Genomic DNA, 20,147 nt, shown 5'->3' on the forward strand with positions numbered 1-20,147 from the left:
ATTGTTTAAAAAAAAAAAAAAGAAACTGTTTTCCCTTCTTTCTCTTGCCAGTTACCTGATTTATTTTCCCGCCTTTGGCAATGTATTCTAGGGGGCTGCTTGCAAAGTTTCTTTGAATTTTGCTGGCCGGCGTCTGATTCTTATCTTGCACCCTTCTGAGCTGGTACCAGTTGCTTTGATTTTATTTTGTGGGGCACGGCTCGTGTCTGGATCACGAAACTCAGTTGTTTTTCACCTCTTCACGGTCCTAGACGGTGGCTGGTTCAGAGGGCGGCCCCGTTGCTGGAACTTGTACCTTTGCGGTTCGGAGGTCTTAGTCTGCCATTTCCAAAGTGGGGAAAGTCTCTCACTGGCTCCGTTTGGCTGCAGGGTCGGTCTTTTTAGTCCAGGGCTATTTTTTCATTCCTTTCAGCCTTATGCGGCTGTTGGTCAGTTCTTTTTCAGACCGTCCGGTCTCTGCTGCTTCAGGCATCTTGCTTGAGACGCCCCTGCTATTTGATTCTTGTTTTGGCAGCAGTTTTTCCTCCCTTCCTTAGGGAGGTTCTGGTTCTCTCGTCCCTGTGGATCCCTAGGGCCTGTCTGCTCTGGTTTGTCTGCAGGGTACTTTCCTTCTGGTGGTGGTCCGAGTTTCCCTTGGTGTGCAACTGCTAGCTCAAATCCCTCTTCTGAGTACCCTTGGACGCGCCATTCTTGCCAGTCTTTTGCTTGGACTCAGTTCAGTGTCTCTTTACGGGAATGTGCCTTTTTAGGACTAGTTTGCCACAGCTCTTCCTTGCTTCCCTTTCTTTCGGGCGGGAGTTTTAGCCTGGCACAGGCGGATTTTGCCTTTTCTAGTTTCAAGTGCCTCTTTCCTGGCACTTTTGGCACTCCTTCCTTTTCTGTAAGGGGCGCAGTTCTTTCCTGCTGAGCAGATCTATTGCTGTGCATCTGGATTATCGCCTATTAGCTCTGTGCTTTTTCTCTACTTTTCTGCAGGGAAGTGGATCTGTTTTAGGTCTGGAGTTTGACTCTCCCTTAGCTGGTTTTTTCTCAGTTTGGTGTTAGTGGCTATCTTCCTCTTTGTTCCTGGCCTGGCGAGAGTTGTTTCTTCCTCACTGCCTTACGGCTGCATTTTGCTCCCTATGGTCTGAGGATTCCAGCTCCGTGATGCTTACCTCCCTCTTGGCGGGAGTTATTTCTCTACGTTGACTGCTGCTCCGTATCGGTTGCCTAGGAGGGCGGTCATTGTGGCTCAGAGACCACTTGAGGGCCGAGACTCCATCTATGCATTTTGCTTGTTGAGCACGGCTCCATCGCTGCATGTTGAGCGCGGCTCCATCGCTGCATGCTGGGCACAGTTCCTCAGTTCCAGGTTGGCTTTAGCTCCATCGCTGTATGTTGAGGACAGCTCTATCATGGCATGTTGAGTGAAGTTCCTTTGCTACTTATTCTGCAACCTTTCATCTCTGCATGTTGGACGCAGCTCCATTGTCACATGTTGAGTGTATTTCTTTCTCTGCAGGTCTCAGCGAGGGGCACAGTCCTGTGTCTGCCTGTGGAACGCAGCTCCTTGCCTGTGTGTGGCATTCAGCTCTCTCTTTGCGTATGGAACACAGCTCCCTGTCTGCATCCAGAGCGCAGCTCCACCACCTGTTGAGTGTAGCTCCATCTCTGTATGTTTAGCACAACTCTTCTCTGCAAATTGGGTGAAGTGGAGCACAGCTCTGTGACTGCAGGTGCTACACAGCTTCATGTCTGCATAGGAAGCATAGCTCCTTGTCGGCGTGTGGAGCGCTGCTTCTTGCTGGCGTCTGGAGCGCAGTTCCTTGCTGGTGTCAGGAGTGCAGCTCCTTGTCTGCGTTTTATACACGGTTCCATCGCTACTGCAGCTTCAGTTCTGCAGGTACCTCTAACATCCAGCTCTTTCAGTGGGGCACTGCTCACCCTCTGTCTATTACTCTCAGCTTCTTCTCTGCTTGTTCAGTGCATTTCTATCTTTGCCAGAGGTGTACAACTCTTTCTCTGCCCGTGGTGCATGGCTCAGTTTGTGTGCTTTGAGTGCAAATCCGTTTGTTTTCGTTGAGCACGGATCCTACTCTGCCTGATGAGCGCAGCTTTTTTTCTGTCTCTTGAGCACAGTTCAGTCTCTGGCTGTGGAGCATATTTTCACCTTTGCCTGTTGGGCACTGTTTCACCTTGTCGGTGAACCCCAGCTTTTTTCTGCGGGTTGGATACAGTAACTTCTCAGCAGCTGTGGCATACCGCAGTTTAGTCTTCTAGACAAGGCTGTCTTGTCTCCTGTTAGCTACCATTCCTGTGGCACCTTTTCTTGCCGTAGCCTCTTGGTGGCTGGCGAGAAGCTTCTCCATTGCTGGAGTTTGAATTAGTCTCTGCTCCTTTTGTGGCTACTTGGCACCTTGGGGGTCTTTTCTCGACAGTGTGGCTCTCGACTCTTTCTTTTTGTCTCCTTTTGTTCTCTTGGCTCTGTTCTTTTGTCCCTAAGTCCAGAGTGAGCTGGTTGAGGAGTACTTTTTCTACGGTCATGCTGCTGCCCTTTTCTTCATGGTTTTCCTGGAGAGACTAGCACTCCAGTTAGTTGGTTCTCTCGATTCTGGAGTCTCTTCTTGTTCTGTGGAGTTTGATTCTCTCACTAGGCGGGGGTCTGGGTGGTTCCTGGGCCTTGCTTCCTTTCTTCTATGAAGTGTGGCGCACTGTTTGGGGTTGCGTACTCCTAGTACTTGTTAGGGTCGCTTCATCTGACCATCTTGGACTCAAGGCAGACCGGCAGGTTTGGGAGTTAGTCTTTGTCCTGCCAGGGTTTGGAGAAGTGGATCCTGGTCTAGGAGAGACAGTTCTTCTCCTTGTTGCTCGGATACGACTGTTGCCTTCCTTCCAAGGGAGGGTCCTTTGGCATGAGTGTCTTCTGCTGCTTCTTTTACTACTCTCGGGACAGGGGTACGTAATTTTTCTTTTGCTCAGGACGTTTGTTTTACGTCCTACGGCTTCATTTCCTTTTCTAGTGTCTAACTGTGTTCCATTTTGGTAGCCTGGTGGTTCGGATATTCGAATCCTTTTCTGCTGATCAGTTTTTTGCTATGTGTATAGCTTTGTTGATTTTTCAACCTTCTGCACTCTTCTTTTCTCCCCCCCCCCCCCCCCCCCCCCCCTTCTTTGAGAAACTGCTTTGCTACATCCCATTAGTCTGGACTGGTCTGGTATGGATGACAAGGAAGGAAAAATTATATTCTTGTCTGATAATTTTCTTTCCTTTAATCATACCAGACCAGTCCAGATGCCCTCCCTGGCTAAAGTCTGCCAGAGTGTTGTTTCCTTTAGGTATCCCTGGCTGTTCCACGACGCTTCAATACGCTGGGATGTCCTACAGCGCTGCCTACTTCATCTTCTCTATTCAATTTCCTGCCACTTGTTGTGCCAGCTCTGTATGACTCCTGTTACTTGGCATCATGGAGTTCTTTCCCCAGATTCAGGGGTAGATCTCTATGTGCTTGAGCAAGCGCAGTATGGACCATTCCCTCCTGCTTACTTTACTGTGAGGGGAGGTTGCAATTGCCTTTGGCCAATCAGGAACAATGAGGTTCTGCATATTGGCTCCAAGAGTTTGCCTGTTTGATATTAACTGTATTTTCTTCTAGACTTGAGAGCACCATTGCTTGGCTATTCGAAATACTGAACATTCCAGGCTGCACGATACCCTTAAGGGGTGGTTTACTTGAAACTATTTTCTCTGTCTCCTTCCACTGGTAGATGGACACAATCCATTAGTCTGGACTGGTCTGGTATGATTAAAGGAAAGAAAATTATCTGGTAAGAACATAATTTTTCCTTTGCAACCCTACCCCTCTTTTTTTAAGGTGTTGTGTTAGACATAAGGCTACAAAGTACTAAGGATGAATTTGGACTAGCCAAGCGACTAATAAGACTGTTTTAGTATGTAGCAAAACAGCTTATCCAGGAAGACACAAATTTGTTTCCGCTCAACAGTTATGGTTCCTGTGTTAGTCCATGTGGATACATAGAAATATGGGTTAACAAACAAGTTAACTTTTAATGTATTGGACTAACTTACTACTACTACTTAGCATTTCTGTTTGTGACTAGCTGTCAAAAGTTGCCATCCTCTCCCTGCCACTGAAGAAATAGTGCAGTTACATTTGGTTAAAATAGCGCTACAAGGGGGAAATGACCTCCATGTGTAGATGCTGATGTTAAGTACTGTAGTTGTGTGGACTTTTTTTTTTGCTTAAAACTGTGTTGCGCAAGCAGCCTGAATTGATCTTAGAAGAGTTGCTAGACTGTTGGGGTTTAGGGGGGTGGGGGTGGAGGGAGGGAAAAGGAGAGGTGCTAGACCAGGGGCAGGTAACCTTTATACACAGAGGGCCACATGAATGTTAGTACTATGCCAAGAGGGCTGCGACATTCTGTAATGTGGGAACCACAAATGCACAAAGCCGTAGTTTGGAGATCTCTGCTTTTAAGTATATTGTGTTTCTTCTGGCCAAAAAGCAAGTTGGCAGATGTAGTGTGATGTACCCCAGTGCTTCTCAAGCCTCCTGAAGGCAAATTTTGTTTTCAGGCTTACCACAGTTAACATATTAGAGAGTTGCATACAATTTGTCATGTATATTTATTGTGGTAATCCTGAAAACCTGACTGGCTAGGTGTGCCTCCAGGGAAGGATTGAGAAGCACTGATCTACCCAATTTAGGAAATGGTTCTTTTAGATAATACATGGAGGATTATTGTCATTTGAGCTGCCATGGCAGTTTTTCTTTTTTAGCTTCCATATTGATGCCTTATACCTCCATCATGGGAACAAATTCACTTTTTCAGATCTTACTCAGAAAAGTTATTGGTTGATAAAACTGCATGTGACTGGTAAGCTAAATACTGTCAGCAATACTTGAAGACTTGGTAATAGCCACATATCATCCCCATCATGTTTGGCTGCCTATATGGTTCCCATGGTGGAGACTTGACGACCAGCATTTAAGCTTGGGTGACTAGGGCCTTTGGCGGGTGTGGCTGTAGCCTCCTTGTTGGGCAGACTGGATGGACCATGCAGGTCTTTATCTGCCATCATTTACTGTGTGTGTGTGTGTGTGTGTGTGTGTGTGTAAAAATAAATTCACTCACTCTGTGCTGCACACCCTGTAACATAGTTCCTCATATCTTGTTTAAGTATACAAAGAACTTGCTTTGAGGTTAGCCACTATCTATTTGTCCTAATTGTTATGGTATCATTTTGTATTGTACGACATTTATCATATTTCTGTTATGTGATTTGTTTTACATTTGCTTTTAAATGTATTTCTGATACTGTTTCATGTTAGTTTTATTATTAGGTTTCAATTTGCAGTTTCTAAATTTTACCTCATTTATTGTATTTACGTTTATATTTGGTCATTTTTCTATTGTTATGCTGTTAACCAAATTATAAGTTTTATGTTAAACTTTACCTGCTGTACACTGCCTTGGGTGAATCTCTTCATAGATGCGGTCAATAAATCCAGTAAAGAAACAACATATTTCATATCTATAACTGTGTGTGTATAAACTGTCACTGTTGGGAGGGGGGATCTGCTTGTACATACTCGACTATAAATTAAGGACAGTTTTGGGACTAAAAATGGGTAAAATTGGTGTGATCCTGTGTGTAAGTCGAGGCCACACACAGCCAAGCTTGAGATTTGAAGGTATTGGGGGGGGGGGGGGGGGGTTGCATGGATTGTGATGCTGGATTTTTCTGCCACTGACAGTGATGTGGAGGGAGGAGGATTACTGAAAATTTTCTTAGCTTCTACTCGTGTTAAATCATTAAAACAAAATCCAAAACAAAACCGGGATTGTCTTTTCAGCCTAAATTTAGGGTATTTCATTTTTCTGGAGATTTTTAACTTTGTATATTCTTCCCCTTCATTGTATGGGCTAGTCATAGATTATGATATTTGGGGGTATCTCATTTTTCATAATTTTTTTTCTGGTAGTACTTTTTTGGATGTGCTGTATGTTTTGCCTGAAATGTTATTACATTACAAATATTTCCTCCAGGGCTTAATGTTATACTAGCTTACTGTGTTGGGTAAGGCAACTCAGGTGCAGGCAGATCTGGAGTTTAGCAGAACCTCTTTGCTTCTTTGTTCACTGCTGGTCCCGTAGCTGCTTGCAGCTAGTACCAGTGAAGGACCTATGTCAGAAGGGAGCAGACCAGGGTTGAGACTGGGATGCAGAGCTAAAAGCTGTGCCGTGGCCCAGAATTTCTGCTAATCTCCACTCCTGCTCCTTTCCCTTCTTCTTTGGGCCCATCTCTACTGCCTATATAAGCAGCCTCAACCTTCAGCTCATGAGATTGCCACCAGTCTAAGGAGTGCATTTTTAAAATCACATTTTCACCCCTTGTTCACACCTGGTGGTTTGGCATCTTGTCAGAAGCTTACTGCAGCTATTGTGTATGCCCACCACTTCATCTTTTTCACACATGGCCCCTGTTTTTTGGCCCCACTTATGCAAGGCGAACAGAATGTTGAGTATTATTAGAAAAGGGATGGAAACCAAGCATGAGGATGTTATAATGCCGTTATATCGCTCCATGGTGCGACCGCACCTGGAGTATTGTGTTCAGTTCTGGTCATCTCATCTCAAAAAAGATATAAAGGAATTGGAGAAGGTGCAGAGAAGGGCGACAAAAATGATAAAAGGGATGGGACGACTACCCTATGAGGAGAGGTTAAGACGGCTAGGACTCTTTAGCCTGGAGAGAAGGCGACTGAGAGGTTTAAATTTAGTCCTGTAAGGTAATGGTAGCCAATGTAGCTTTTGCAGGAAGGGTGTGATGTGGTCACACCACTGGCAGCCTTCTATCAGGCGTGCTGCAGCATTCTGAATTAGTTGCAGCTGATTTAAACTCTTTTATGGTCTGACCAGTGTACAGAGCATTACAGTAATCTAGTTGTGATGTTGTCATGGCATGGACCACTGTGGTCGCTCTTTTCAATATATTGAGAGAGATTTTGTAGTTGCCACAGATGATGGAGATAATTTTTAAAGGTTGTTTGAATTTGCAGGATCAGAGTGAGTAATGATTCTAGCAGTATCCCAAAAGGTATTTTGAAGTTAGGTATTTGTCCACTTGTATTAGGTACCCAACGAATCTGGTTTGCTTGGGTTCAGGCAGAGCTTATTGCCTTTTTTTTTTGCCCATTCCTGAATTGCGGTTAGGCAGGCAGCGGCAGTCAGTTTACTCAGAGATGTGGGTAGATCTGGTTCAGTGGGTTTAAGTGGTGGCACATCATCAGCATAGATATAGAATTTTGTGCCAGTCGACTGAAGCAGCTCAGGCAGAGGCTTGAGGTAGATATTAAATAAAATGGGAGACAGTATGGATCCCTGTGGCACCCCACAGTTCAGTGCCCAAGGTAAATGATTTCCTGCTGTTGAGAACTGATTGTTGTCTGTCTGACAAATAGGATTTGAACTGTGTGAATACCGTGCCGCCGATACCTGTTTCTGCCGGCCTCATAAGCGTGATTCTATGAGCCACAGTGTTGAAGGCTGCTGAGAAATCCAGCAACACTAGTATCGAGGCAGATCCCCCCCCCCCCCCCCCCCCCCCCGTCATGGTTTCTATGCAGATCATCAAGAAGGGTCAAAAGAACGGTCTCTGTTCTGTACCTAGGTCTGAATTCAGATTGATATGTATCTAGCCAATTACTTTTATTTAGCCAGCCATTGACTTGAATCAGACTGTCTGTCCTGTAAGTTTTGCCAAGAAAGGAATGTTAGAGACTGGTGGGATTGATTGCAGCTTTGCTGAAGTTTTTGTTGTTGTTCTGATTAATTAGTAGCAGCAGCAGCAGGATGTCTGAATTTGTAGTGGGTGGGGCCTGGTAGCAGCAATGACACCCCCTCAGTGCCCTGCTCACCCCACCTTGTTACAGTATTGAGTGTACCTACATGAGGTACAAGTTTGGCTTTCAAAAATGGAAATGTAATGTGTGGAGCTATCAGAATTTATGCTTTTGTTCAGCAGCTGGTTCCTTCCAGCTTTGTTCTTGGAGCTTCTCCCAAACTGGGACTGTGAGGCCCACGCATCCTTATTCATTCTGTGTTCATTTTAACTCTCTGCACCCTCTTCTTCTTATACAGCTATCACAATGACTCGGCCACAAATAGATGGGAAGGGAAATGGGACTTGCTATACCGCCTTTCTGTGGTTTTTGCAACTACATTCAAAGCGGTTTACATAGTATATTCAGGTACTTATTTGTAACAGGGGCAATGGAGGGTTAAGTGACTTGCTCAGAGTCACAAGGAGCTGCAGTGGGACTCGAACTCAGTTCCCCAGGATCAAAGTCCACTGCACTAACCACTAGGCTACTCCTCCACTCAATGTAGGTAGAAAGGGCAGTGTTATTGGGCAAAAAATGATATATGTTGCAATATATTAAAATCCTAGTATTGTCTTGGTCACTTTGGCCTAGCCAGATCAAAGTCCCATTGTTGGTATTTAATCTGGGTGTACACTTCTCCCCACTCCTATCTAGCTCAGTGATTACAGCAGTGGTTTGTTGTCAATGCCCAAAGACCATAGCTTTTTCTAAAGCTCAGTACACTTGCCCTGGCTCTGTTCAGGCCAAAGTATCTAAGGGAATTGAAGCCAGTTTAGAAGCTGACAGCCGATTCTGGTCTCTGAGGCCTGGCTACTAAGTTCATTCTTCTTGCTTAAATTTCTGTGCAATTACATTCTGGTGTTTTAACTGTGTTTTTTTGTAATTGAAAACTAAAAGGCAGTAACAAGGGATAGAGCAGTCTGGTATTTAAACTCTTGGTCTCTTTCTTCAGTGGTCTGTTTGGGTTAGTCTTGGCAGTCAAGGACAGCTGAAATGTTTTTTTGAAACCTGCTTTTCAAGACCCACTGATGGTGTACATTTAGCTGAATTGCTTTAATGTCTGAGCAACTCACCTGTTTTTTTGAGCCAGTGATTCACACTTTCCGGCACTGAAGCAGCTGAGTTGCAGCTGTAGTGTGGTTTCTTTAAGACATTTTTTTGTTTTTGACCCTGCAGAGGGCCTTGATAGGAGCCATCTTCAGCTCACTGAATGCTGTCACTTTTCATCTCATCCTTCAGCCAGTGAAATGGCCTCCTTCTTTTTAACAAAATACTATAAAAATAGAACAAAATAAGGGAAGTTAAAACACCAAAATCTACTCAAACCTAAATAACAAAGCAAAACAACAAAAACAAACCAATAATAAAATAGCATAATAAAAAACTTTAAAAACACCCCACCCCGTCTTCTAAAATTAAATACAGTACAAATTATAAAGCACTATAAGTAAAACTCGTAGTCTAACCCTGTTGGGCTCAGGTAGCGGGAAATACATTAAAGGTTTGTGAATATCCAGACCTTTTTTAAGTGTTTTTCAAAAATGAAAATAATCTGGCTCAATTCAAATGTCTGCTGGTACGTGATTCCATAAATAGGATCCTTCTCCTTAAAACGCAATTGCCAGCAAATAGGAGTTGGAGAAGGCGTTTGGACCCTGGCTGAACTGAGAGGGTTAAACTGTTTCATGATCCCAGTGGGGTCAGGAGGCAGTGTTTAACTGCCTGTATTATACAGGGGCTCATTCTTGACTCAACTCCTATGTGTACTTAGCCAAAAGGAGACCAAGAAGTATGTCCGTGTTACTTCAGAGTGCAGAGCCCACTGGATGCTGAAAGAGTTTGTAATTCTGGTGGAAGTTGACAGTCTCACTTGCTGGCATGCCGGAGGGAAGTCTCTGCTCACTGTTGTTTTCTTGCAGCACAGTTCAAACATCCATTGATAGCAAGTATACTCTATACTTCGGGCATCTTAAAAACCTGGAAGTGAGGGCTCAGATGAGCTGACTTGGTCTATATTGTCATGCAAAGTCCTTCTGCGCAGGGGGTGCACCTAACAAATGGTTTGCTGCCTCTGTGGACGTCCAGCTATCAAGCTAGTATGCAGTTGAACGCACAATTCTGAAACACTACTTCCAAGACTTTGGCTAATTTGTTCACATTCTGTTTTATTAATTATATCTGATTGTGAACCACCCTGTGATGTTTCCAGCAAGGGCGGTATAGCAAGTTGAAATAAACCACAGGGCTGCCGCAGCGAGGACAGGGCATTGCTGTCGAGCCTGAGAGGGCGGTGAAAGGTCATAGGTTTTAATGTCTACCACTTTTCATTGTTCATCAGTGGCACAGCTGTGAGCAGCACGCTGCCAAGTGAGCACAGACCATAGGCTAGTATGTTAATCTCCTGCACTGTGTCCTTTAATGTTTCTAATTGCTTACTGTATAACAGTGTTTCCCAAGTCTGGTCCTGGAGTATTCCTTGCCAGTCGGGTTTTCAGGATATCCACAATGAATATGCATGAGTATTTGCATATAATGCAGTGTATGCAAATCAAGTTCATGCATATTCATTGTGGGTATCCTGAAAACCTGACTGACCAGGGGTAGTCCAGGACTGTACTTGGAAAACATTTCTCTATAAGTACATAAGTATTGCCATACTGGGACAGACCAAAGGTCCATCAAGCCCAGCATCCTGTTTCCAACAGTGGCCAATCCAAGTCACAAATAACCTGGCAAGATCCCCAAAAAGTACAAAACATTTTATGCTGCTTATCCCACAAATAAACAGTGGATTTTTCCCAAGTCATTTTAATAATGGTCTATGGACTTTTCCTTTAGGTAGCTGTTCAAACTTTTTTTAAACCCCACTAAGCTAACCGTCTTTACCACATTCTCAGGCAACGAATTCCAGAGTTTAATTACAAGTTGAGTGAAGCAATATTTTCTCTGATTCGTTTTAAATTTACTACTTTGTAGCTTCATCGAATGTCCCCTAGTCCTAGTATTTTTGGAAAGCGTAAACAGTCACTTCACGTCTACCCTTTCCACTCCACTCCACTCATTATTTTATAGACCTCTGTTATATTTCCCCTCAGCCGTTGTAGGGATGTTCTGTGGCATGGTGTGGATTGCAGTGTGTCCAAAAGGGGTAGCTTGGCACATACCATATCAGGGATGGATCTTATTTGTAAGCAGTGGCGTACCAAGGGGGGGGGGGCGGTGGGGGCGGTCCACCCCGGGTGCACGCCGCTAGGGGGGTGCCGCATGCCTGTTGTCTGAGTCCACTCGTTCCCTCCCTGCTGCTCCCTCTGCGCGGAACAGGTTACTTCCTGTCCCGGGGCAGAGGGAGCAGCAGGGAGGGAATGACTGGACTCGGCCAACAGGCGAGCGGCACCCCCCCCCCCCCCCAGCAGGTAAAAATGCACCCGGGGGGGGGAGGGTGTAATTTCGCCGGGGGGGTGGGTGTAATTTCACCGGGGGGGGGGGTAATTTAGCCGGTGAGGGGGGGGGGGGCGCATCGGCGATCCGCCCCGGGTGTCAGGCAGCCTAGGAACGCGACTGTTTGTAAGCCACAGAATGATCAGTCTCTCGGATTTACTGCTAGTGTGTAAAGTTCTACTCATGCCAAAGAGTCTTTCTGAAGTTCAGTGTGTAAAATGGACATAGAGGAATCCTGTGCAGAAGGAATGGATCCTCAGAAGCTTAGCTGAAATTGGGTGGCGGAGCAGGTGGAGGGAAGAGGGGGTGGTGGTTGGGAGGCGAGGATAGGTGAGGGCAGACATACGGTCTGTACCAGAGCCGGTGATGGGAGGCGGGACTGGTGGTTGGGAGGCGGGAAATACTGCTGGGCAGACTTATATGGTCTGTGCCCTGAAAAGGACAGGTACAAATTCAAGGTAAGGTATACACATATGAGTTTGTCATGGGCAGACTGGATGGACCATGCAGGTCTTTTTCTGCCGTCATCTACTATGTTACTATGACATGCTCAGTTGGAGGCTTTTGGGATTCCTTTTCCTCCAGATAGAGCCAACAATGCCCAATACAAATGGGGCAGTTTTTGTATCCATCTGCCACATTTTTTTTTTTATTTGGTTTGTGATACCATTTTTTGGAACATGGGTTCCTCTTCTTGCTCCATACATTGACAGAATAATTGTCTGGCCTATTATACTTCTATTTCTCATGCTGCTTTTGTGTGTCGTCCCCCCCCCCCCCCCCCCCCCCACACCTTTACCGCTGTCAGGTCTCTGGCTTCAGATTTATCAGTTAGACTGGGAATGTCCCAGGTGATTCTCCAGTGAACAGAATTTATATATTTTGGGGTGCTGTTTCTTGGACCTATTAGTGGTCTGATTTAACACCTTGCACTGTCATTGGCCAGTATTTGTTCTTAATGGTCTTGATCTAGACTGGTGATTTTTAGAATTTCAGCAACAAAGAGTGAGGAGACAAAAGACGAGGAAGTCAGAGCTAGATAAATGAGTCTTCATTGCTTCCAAAGTACTGCAAATGTATTGTCAAAAGATTCAACACGGCCATGTTTCGGGTGGTGTGCCTTCGTCAGGAGCCTTGTATGACATAAAAAAGATATATATGTAAATTAATATGAATATGCAAATAAATATTCCTTGTCTTTTATCTCCTCACTCTTTGTTGCTGGCTTTGTATGTGTGAGGCTCGGAGTTTCTCCTTTTGTTTCAGTGATTTTTAGAATTTAGCATGTCCTACTCTTTCTATCCTGCTTCCAAAATCATTGCAGGTAGTTTAGTGTACATTTAACATTTATCTATCAACTTCATCAATAATGTGTCTCCCTCCGATATAAAATATGGGTAAAAAAAAAAAGTATAGCTAGACAGCACAAGCTTATTTTGATGTTTAGTGGTTTCTGAATGTGTCAAATTCATGTTCCAGTCAGATATGCAAAAAGGACATTTTTCCTGAGCAGTGTGATACATGTGTGGAACTGCTGTAGCAGGGCAGCAAATTGACAGGAGAATTCTGTCCAAGTACCTTGTAGGCTTCTGATTTGGGTGGCTGGGGATTTGCAGTCCTTCTACCTGCCCGGTGTCCATTTGCTTCCAGCTCCTCTGTAATGAAATAAATGTTCTCCCCTACGGAAGGGAATTCCTTGTGCTATGCTGGGTTGGTCTACTCTGGAATCATGATGGAAGCTTCAGTGCATCAGCAGGTTAATCTTCCAATAGAACTTGCCAGCACCTTGCAGAGGGCGCATGCTGTTTGCACCTACTTAACCAAGTTTGTTTATTTATTTATTTCCCGCACTTTCCGCAGGCTCAATGCGGCTTACATAGTAATAGGTAACACAGAATTTTGTTATGTAAAGTAGGAAATTAAGTATAACATAATAGAAGAATGGATGGGTAGGTAGGTAGAGACAGGTGATAGAGGAGGGTACAGTGGGAGATAGATTCTGGGTCAATGCCGTTTTCTCTTCAGTATATGTAAGGTAGATGGGTTCATGAGATTAATTTGGGGCTTTTGGGTAGGCTTGTTTGAATAGATGGGTTTTTAGTGCTTTTCTGAATGGTAGGTGGTCATGGAGATATTATACCGTATAGGACACTACTAATTGCAGGGCTGACTCAACCCAGTAAGCATGGTAAGCTTGACAGGGAGATGCCAACCTCTGGAGGGTGCCACGTCATGCTTACTGGCAGCTCCCAGTTCTAGCCCTAGCCCCCTTCTCAGCTGTTGGTTTCAGCTCCCAAGACAACCCCCTTCTTGTTCATTCTGCCCTGCATTTTTAAATCTTTTACCTTGAATCAACAGCTTCTGTGAAGTAAGCAGGATGCCTCGAACCTTCCCTCACCATGTCTTGCCCTCCTCTGATGTAACTTCCTGTTTCCATGAGGGTGGGACAGTGAGGGAAGGCTAGAGGCAGCCTGCTTTCTTCACAGATGCTGTCAATTCTAGGTAAAAGATTTTTAAAATGCAGGGTGGCAGGAACGAGGAAGCTATCTCGGGAGCTGAGGGGTGGGCAGGTGGGGTTTGGGGGTTGTGACTGGGGATGGAACTAGCAGCTGAGAATGGGGCTAGGGCTGGAACAGGGAGGCTGAGACTGAAAAGGGGGGACGTGGAAAAAATGGAGCTGGGACTAGAAATGGGGGCTGAAAAGGAGGGACAGGTGGGACAATGGGGCTGGAACTGGAGGCTGAAAAGGAGGGGCAGGTGGGAGAAGAGGGCTGGGACTGGAACTAGGGACTGAGAAGGGAGACAGGTGGAAGAAGGAGACTGGAACTATGGGCTGAAAAGGTGGCTGGGGATGGGAAATGGGGCTTATGCTGCTAGATGGTACGGGTGACAGAAGTGGTGTGATGCTTGGGGCACATGCAAGAAGAGACTGATGTTCGAGCTGGGGCAGAGAGAAGGGGAGCTCAGCGTTATCAGACTGGGGTTGGTGATGGGGGTGGGAGAAGAGGTCTGATGTCTGACAAGAGCAGATGGGGTTGGGAGATGGAAAAGGGTAGATATTGTGTGGGGGATGTGGAGAAGCAAGGGTATTTGCAGGGAAGGGTGAAGATGGTGGGCAGAGGGATGGATATTGGGGTTAAGGTGGAGGAAAGATTGAGTAAATGTTGGAGAAAGAGGTAGGTGGATGGAGAAGAAAGTATGGGAGAAGAGGCAGGGATAAAGGAAGGGTACAAATCTTTGAAGGAGGTGAGAACGTGTGGAAATAAGGAACGCTAAAGGGGAAAATGGGAGCCTGAATAAGGGGATAAGACATAAAGGGACTGGAACTGGAGAGGGGATGAGTGACAGGAAAGGAGCTGGAGGGTGGTAAGGGCTGAGAAGATAAGCTGGGAAGGCAATGACAGGCAGATGATCAAAAGCAAACGCCGGCACTAGAGGCTGATAGTGGCATACTAGAGCCGGCGTTTGCTAATGCCCCATGATCACAGCCCTCAAGTGCGTGAAACAACGCGCTTGAGGGCTCTTAGCGCAAGTAGCATGCAAATGCATACTAAACAGGGCTCTTAGCACAAATAGCTTGCAAATGCATGCTAATCAGCGCTTAACGTGTTCATCCCCAATGATCAGCGACCAGCACGCCAAAGATTAGGTTGCTGGCCACGACAAACCCTACGCCAGCTCCAAGCTGGCGTTAGGGTTTGCAGATCATTGGGGAGGAATGGTGAACCCTGTCCAGCATGCATTTGCGTGCTGGCAGGCCCCCATTCCCTCATATAGCAAACCTGCCAGCGAGGGCAATTGAGGATGTCCAACATTTGGACGTTTCTGTGACGGGGCAGTTGAGGATGTCCAAATTTTGGACGTTTCTTCAATGGGCAGTTAAGGATGTCCAAAATTGGATGTTTCTATGAGAAAGATGTCTTTCTCATAGAAACATCCAATTTTGGACATCCTTAACTGCCCATTGCAGAAATGTCCAAAATTTGGACATCCTCTACTGCCCCATCACAGAAACGTCCAAATTTTGGACGTCCTCAACTGCCCCGTCGCTATACCTCTGACACCCCCTTGAAATTTGGCCATCCCTGCAACAGGGCAGTTGAGGATGTCCATCTTCCGATTTAAAGATGGGCGTCCTTCTCTTTTCATTGGTCTCCAGCCCAGACCTGTCAAACAAGTGCGGGAGGATTGTGCTGAGCGCATGCTGAGGCACAATGCTCCTGCACTTCTACCCCATAATCAGAGATAATTGTGCTGCTTAAATTTGCATGCATTATCTCTGATCATAGGTCTAATAGCGCCCCGCGCTGTTCCAGCGCTATTTTAGAGTGCTGTTTGGAACAGCGCGGGGCTTTTGATCATCTGCCTGAGAATGCAGAAAGTGGAAATGGGCAACTTGAAAGTGGGTGAAATATTAGAAATAGGAGATAGGTAGGAATATGATATAGGTAGGAATGGAAGAACTAGGGAGGTAAGTGCAAGAAGTAAAAAGCTGGTAAATAGGTGAATGATAGAGACAAGATTTGTGGGGGGGGGGGGGTGAGAAGGAGGAATAATTAGAACTATCTGTAGGTTAAAAAAAAGCAGATGAGAGAAATGGAGACAATGAGACAGAAGGATCAGAGTCGGAGATAAATATAATAATAAAGAAGATGATGGACAGTGAAAAGCAGAAAATGGAAATGAAATCCCAAAAAAGAACTTGGGAGAAGACCATCATGAGGATGTAGTAAGGAGAAGACCAGGACCAATCTAAGTGGAAAAACAAAATGGTCAGTAAACAAAAGGTAGAAAAAAAATTCTTTCACCATTGAGAGAAATGAAATGTCAGCTTTGAAAATGTGGATTTCTTGTACTTTGTTTTGTGTAGGAGGAAATGCATTTGTTTCTGTTTTCTCAGTTTTCCACTGCTGATAATCTGGTTTCTTAGGTTTTCATTTTCTTGTCTAGATATTTGTTTCTAATCTGTAGTCTCTCTCTCTCTCTCTCTCTCTCTCTCTCTCTCTCTCTCTCTCTCTCTCTCTCTCTCTTTAACTACATGATGGCGTGTTTTCCTATTGTAATCACGGATTCTTTTAACATGTACATTTTGTGTTTGGTTGTTCTCCTTTTTTCCCAAGTGGAGGTATTTTGGCGTTGGAGAATATTTGCAGTGCTGACTTTAGGGTTATTGCAATTTGAGTGTCTATTTGCAAGGTTTTGTGTTACTTTTCAGTGTCTGGTAGTGGAGGAGTTTGTGTTGCTCTCTCTCTGATGTGACAGCACAATTTGAACAGAATGGTTTTGTAATTGTACTTCTGCTCTGTGCCTGTTGCTGCAGATTTTATTGGTTGATTTGGGAATGCTCCATGGGGACAGTTCTATAGCTGGGCGCCACAATTTGGGCATGCTAATGCTGCACACCAAGCGCCAATTCTGTGACGGCATCTGTGCACCAAGAGGCTAGCCTAAGTGGACGACATTGATGCAGCTAAATGTAGATGTGAACAGTTACGCCAGGTCTATAGCAGGCATGATTTATTCACAGCTAAATGTGGCACTTCAGCATATAAACTTATTACGTGCACACCCCTTGCACTTATGTGCAAAGTGATGTGCGTGTAAATTATAGAATAGTGCTTTAACACTTACACGCGTATAATGCACACTTATGTGTGTATGTGCTAGTATTCTATAACATGTGCACAAATGGTGCCTAACTTTACACCCTAATTCTATAACGTGTTGATTTACAAAACATTGACTAAATGTAAATTAGTGTGGGAACTGAAGGTGAAACTGGGAGCTGAGTTTGGATTCCCCCAAACAAAAAAAGCATTCTGCTGCCCCTGGGGGGGGGGGGGGGGGGGGGGGAGAGAGAAGGTGCTAGATGAGGGGGAGGGGAAAAGATAGGAAATGCTGGAAGGGTAGGGGGGGGCGCTGACTAATAGGATGCAGGGAGGTTCCAGAAACCCTAGCACCAGCCCTGTTTGATTGTAAGGGATTTTTTTTTAACGTGTGCCTTTTTTGACCTTGTGTGACAACTGCAGTTATATTGCAAATACCCAAGCTGGTGTCGCAAGAAATTTAGACACAAGAAGGCTGTGCTTTCCAAGTGTGACACTCAGGAGGTTGTACCTAAAACTCAGCATGCTCTCAGTTACGCTTTGGTTTATCCTGAATGGACGTAAAAGTTAAGAGATCCCATAAAGCCAGTTTGGTGGGGTTTTGTCCAGAGCAAGCCAGGAAGGTCTGAGTTGTCTTGAGGATAGCGTGGGTGGTGCTGCTGCCTCAGGATCTCAGCCGAAGTGCAGTGTCTGAGCATTTAATAAGCAGCAAAAGCTGCCTTTTACCCTCTGGGCCTCAAATAGTACAGTATGCAACAAGGGAGAGCAGGCAAGGCAGGAGGGTGGAAACAGTAGTATCAGATTACAGATTCAAAATACCACTGGCTGCCTCTGCACTGCTAGCTTGCTTTATAATTGTTAAAGAAGGTTTTGCATTACTTCCCAATTGCCTTGGTCATTACTGCAGGGTCCTTAATACATGTGGCATTGACGAACAGCTCCAGTTTATACCGATTATCACTGTAGCACACTGGCTGGCTCTGCACTACTAACTTGCTTTATAACTGCATTGCTCCTTGTTAAAGAAGGTTTTGCATTATTTCCCAATTACCGTGGTTATTACTACAGGGTTCTTAATACATTTGACATCGACCAACAATTCCCTTTCTTTGAGCAGCTCCAGTTTATACAGATTATTGTAGAGAGGTGTGGTAGCCGTGTTAGTCCACTCTTAAAGGTTATCAATAGAAATCAAACAAAATAAAACATGGAAAAGAAAATAAGATGATACCTTTTTTTATTGGACATAACTTAATACATTTCTTGATTAGCTTTCGAAGGTTGCCCTTCTTTGTCAGATCGGAAATAAGCAAATGTGGTACAGATTATTGAAGTCTCTCTATCTTCATGTGTCCTCTTCCCCCCCACCCCCTGCCAAACCCAGCCTTTTTCATGTTGCCCCTTTACAGTAATGTGTTTGTCATTAAAGGCACTCTCAGAAGACCCCTGCCACTGTCAATCACAGCCAGGCCTCTGGTGTTAACTGCTTCTTCAGAATCTCTCCTGTAATCTTTGTGTTGAGGCTCATTTGCCACTCACCTGCCAGGGCTGTGACTCTGCCTTCCCTCTCCTGCAGGGATTACAGGAAAGCCCGCCACTGATTTCTGACCACTTAACAGCAGGCCGTGTTGTGTCAAATGAGCTCCAAAGGGCAGGCTGGTGATTCACGGTTATGTCTCTTTTCTCCATCCTAACAAAAATCTTTTAAAATTGGTTTTGAAACTCTCTGCATCCTTTTCACATTGTTGATGTATTTGTTTGTAAGGTGACGTTGGAAAGGGTTGTAATGCAAAACCTTCATTTTCTGATGAGAAGGTATTGAACTGGCTATTCTATAGAAATCTGTGCTTATGTGTAGATGTACAACTTGGCTCTGATTCAGGAGTCTGGTTATTAGATGTCATTTCCTGGGTTTTGTACTTACATAAATCTGGAATCAAAATGTATCTTTGATTTTTGTAGGTCTGCGTTATGGTTTTGTATCTTATGTGGGTTATGTCCTGCCTATAGCCTGACTTGGCAACTTACCAATAGAAAATCTATCTGTGTGTGTATATATCAAAAATGGGCAGACATGGAGGCTTAAATGCAGAAATGTTCACTTGGAAAGGAGAGGAGATAGTGCTGGGCAGAAATAAATCTTTGCTGGAAATCATTGTCCTCTGAGAGGAAGGAACAGTGTGCTTCAGTGTTTTAAAGCGATGATGTCTGTGTCTACTGTGATGCAGTCATGAAAATGCAGGGGATGTTAAAATCCAACTTGATGTTTGCCCAGTACACAGAGTAGCTACTTCCTCAGGCAATTACCTTTTAAATCATGTGAATTTCCCATGAGTCATCTGAGTCCAGGTTGCCCATAGTGTAGTTTTGTGAGGGGGGAGTTGGACACTATGTTATGTTCTTACCCTGGAGGTTCTTTCTCTAGCACAGTTGTTCCCCAGTACTATCCTTAGGAATCCCTAGCCAGTCTGAGAGGGTGTATAAAATCAATTGTCTACATATTCATTGAGGATATCCTGAAAACCCAGTAGGCCTGTGGAGTCCCTAGGGGCAGGTTTGGGACCCGCAGCTTTTGAGTGTCTACAGCTATTCAGACAGAGACTAGACTGGGCTGTGACAGTCCTTCTCCCTCTTTCCTGGGCTAGGATTTACTGCTTTTTACCTAGGACTTTTCTCCTGTTCCATTTTGGGCATCATGCTTAATCAGGACCAGCCTCCATTATGTTACAGCCCACAAAGCTTCATTCACAGCTGTTCCAGAATATTTCCATTGTCTTTGCATTCCCTTGTCCTGCTCAGCCCAGCCTAGCTATCATGCTCAGAAACCATAGCTTACCTCTAGAACCTGGATAACGTGGGCCTTAAGCTGTGGCTCTGGTTGTCGCTGGTGCACAGTCCCTGAGACACACTCCCTTCTCTTCCCGTGTCCCCCCCCCCCTTCAGGAGAGAGCAGAGTCTTGGTCCAGAAATCAAATCTAGGCTTTCTGCATTGTGGTTCACCGCACTTGCCACCAGTTTGATGGACTGCTAAAGTGACTTAAATTTGTATTTTATTCTAATTGGCTCTTCTAAATAAGGATAATTTGTACAGTTGCATAGTTTTAACCTCTGCAAAGCCATAGGGATGTCCCCAGAAAGCCACCTAATTAGGAAAATAGTAGGTGCCCATTATGGGAGCAAAGTCATTGAGGGGCCCTTTTACTAAAGGGTTGGTTTG

The 20,147-nt window shown here is 44.9% G+C and overlaps 1 protein-coding gene across 1 annotated transcript in view; it reads left to right on the top strand.

Moving 5' to 3' along the window:
• Positions 1–20,147, top strand: part of SERTAD2 (SERTA domain containing 2) — a 66,974-nt gene that overhangs the window by 17,247 nt on the left and 29,580 nt on the right. The window lies entirely within an intron of this gene.

The sequence above is a fragment of the Microcaecilia unicolor genome, chromosome 3 (assembly GCF_901765095.1).
Source record: "Microcaecilia unicolor chromosome 3, aMicUni1.1, whole genome shotgun sequence".
Classification (NCBI taxonomy): domain Eukaryota; kingdom Metazoa; phylum Chordata; class Amphibia; order Gymnophiona; family Siphonopidae; genus Microcaecilia; species Microcaecilia unicolor.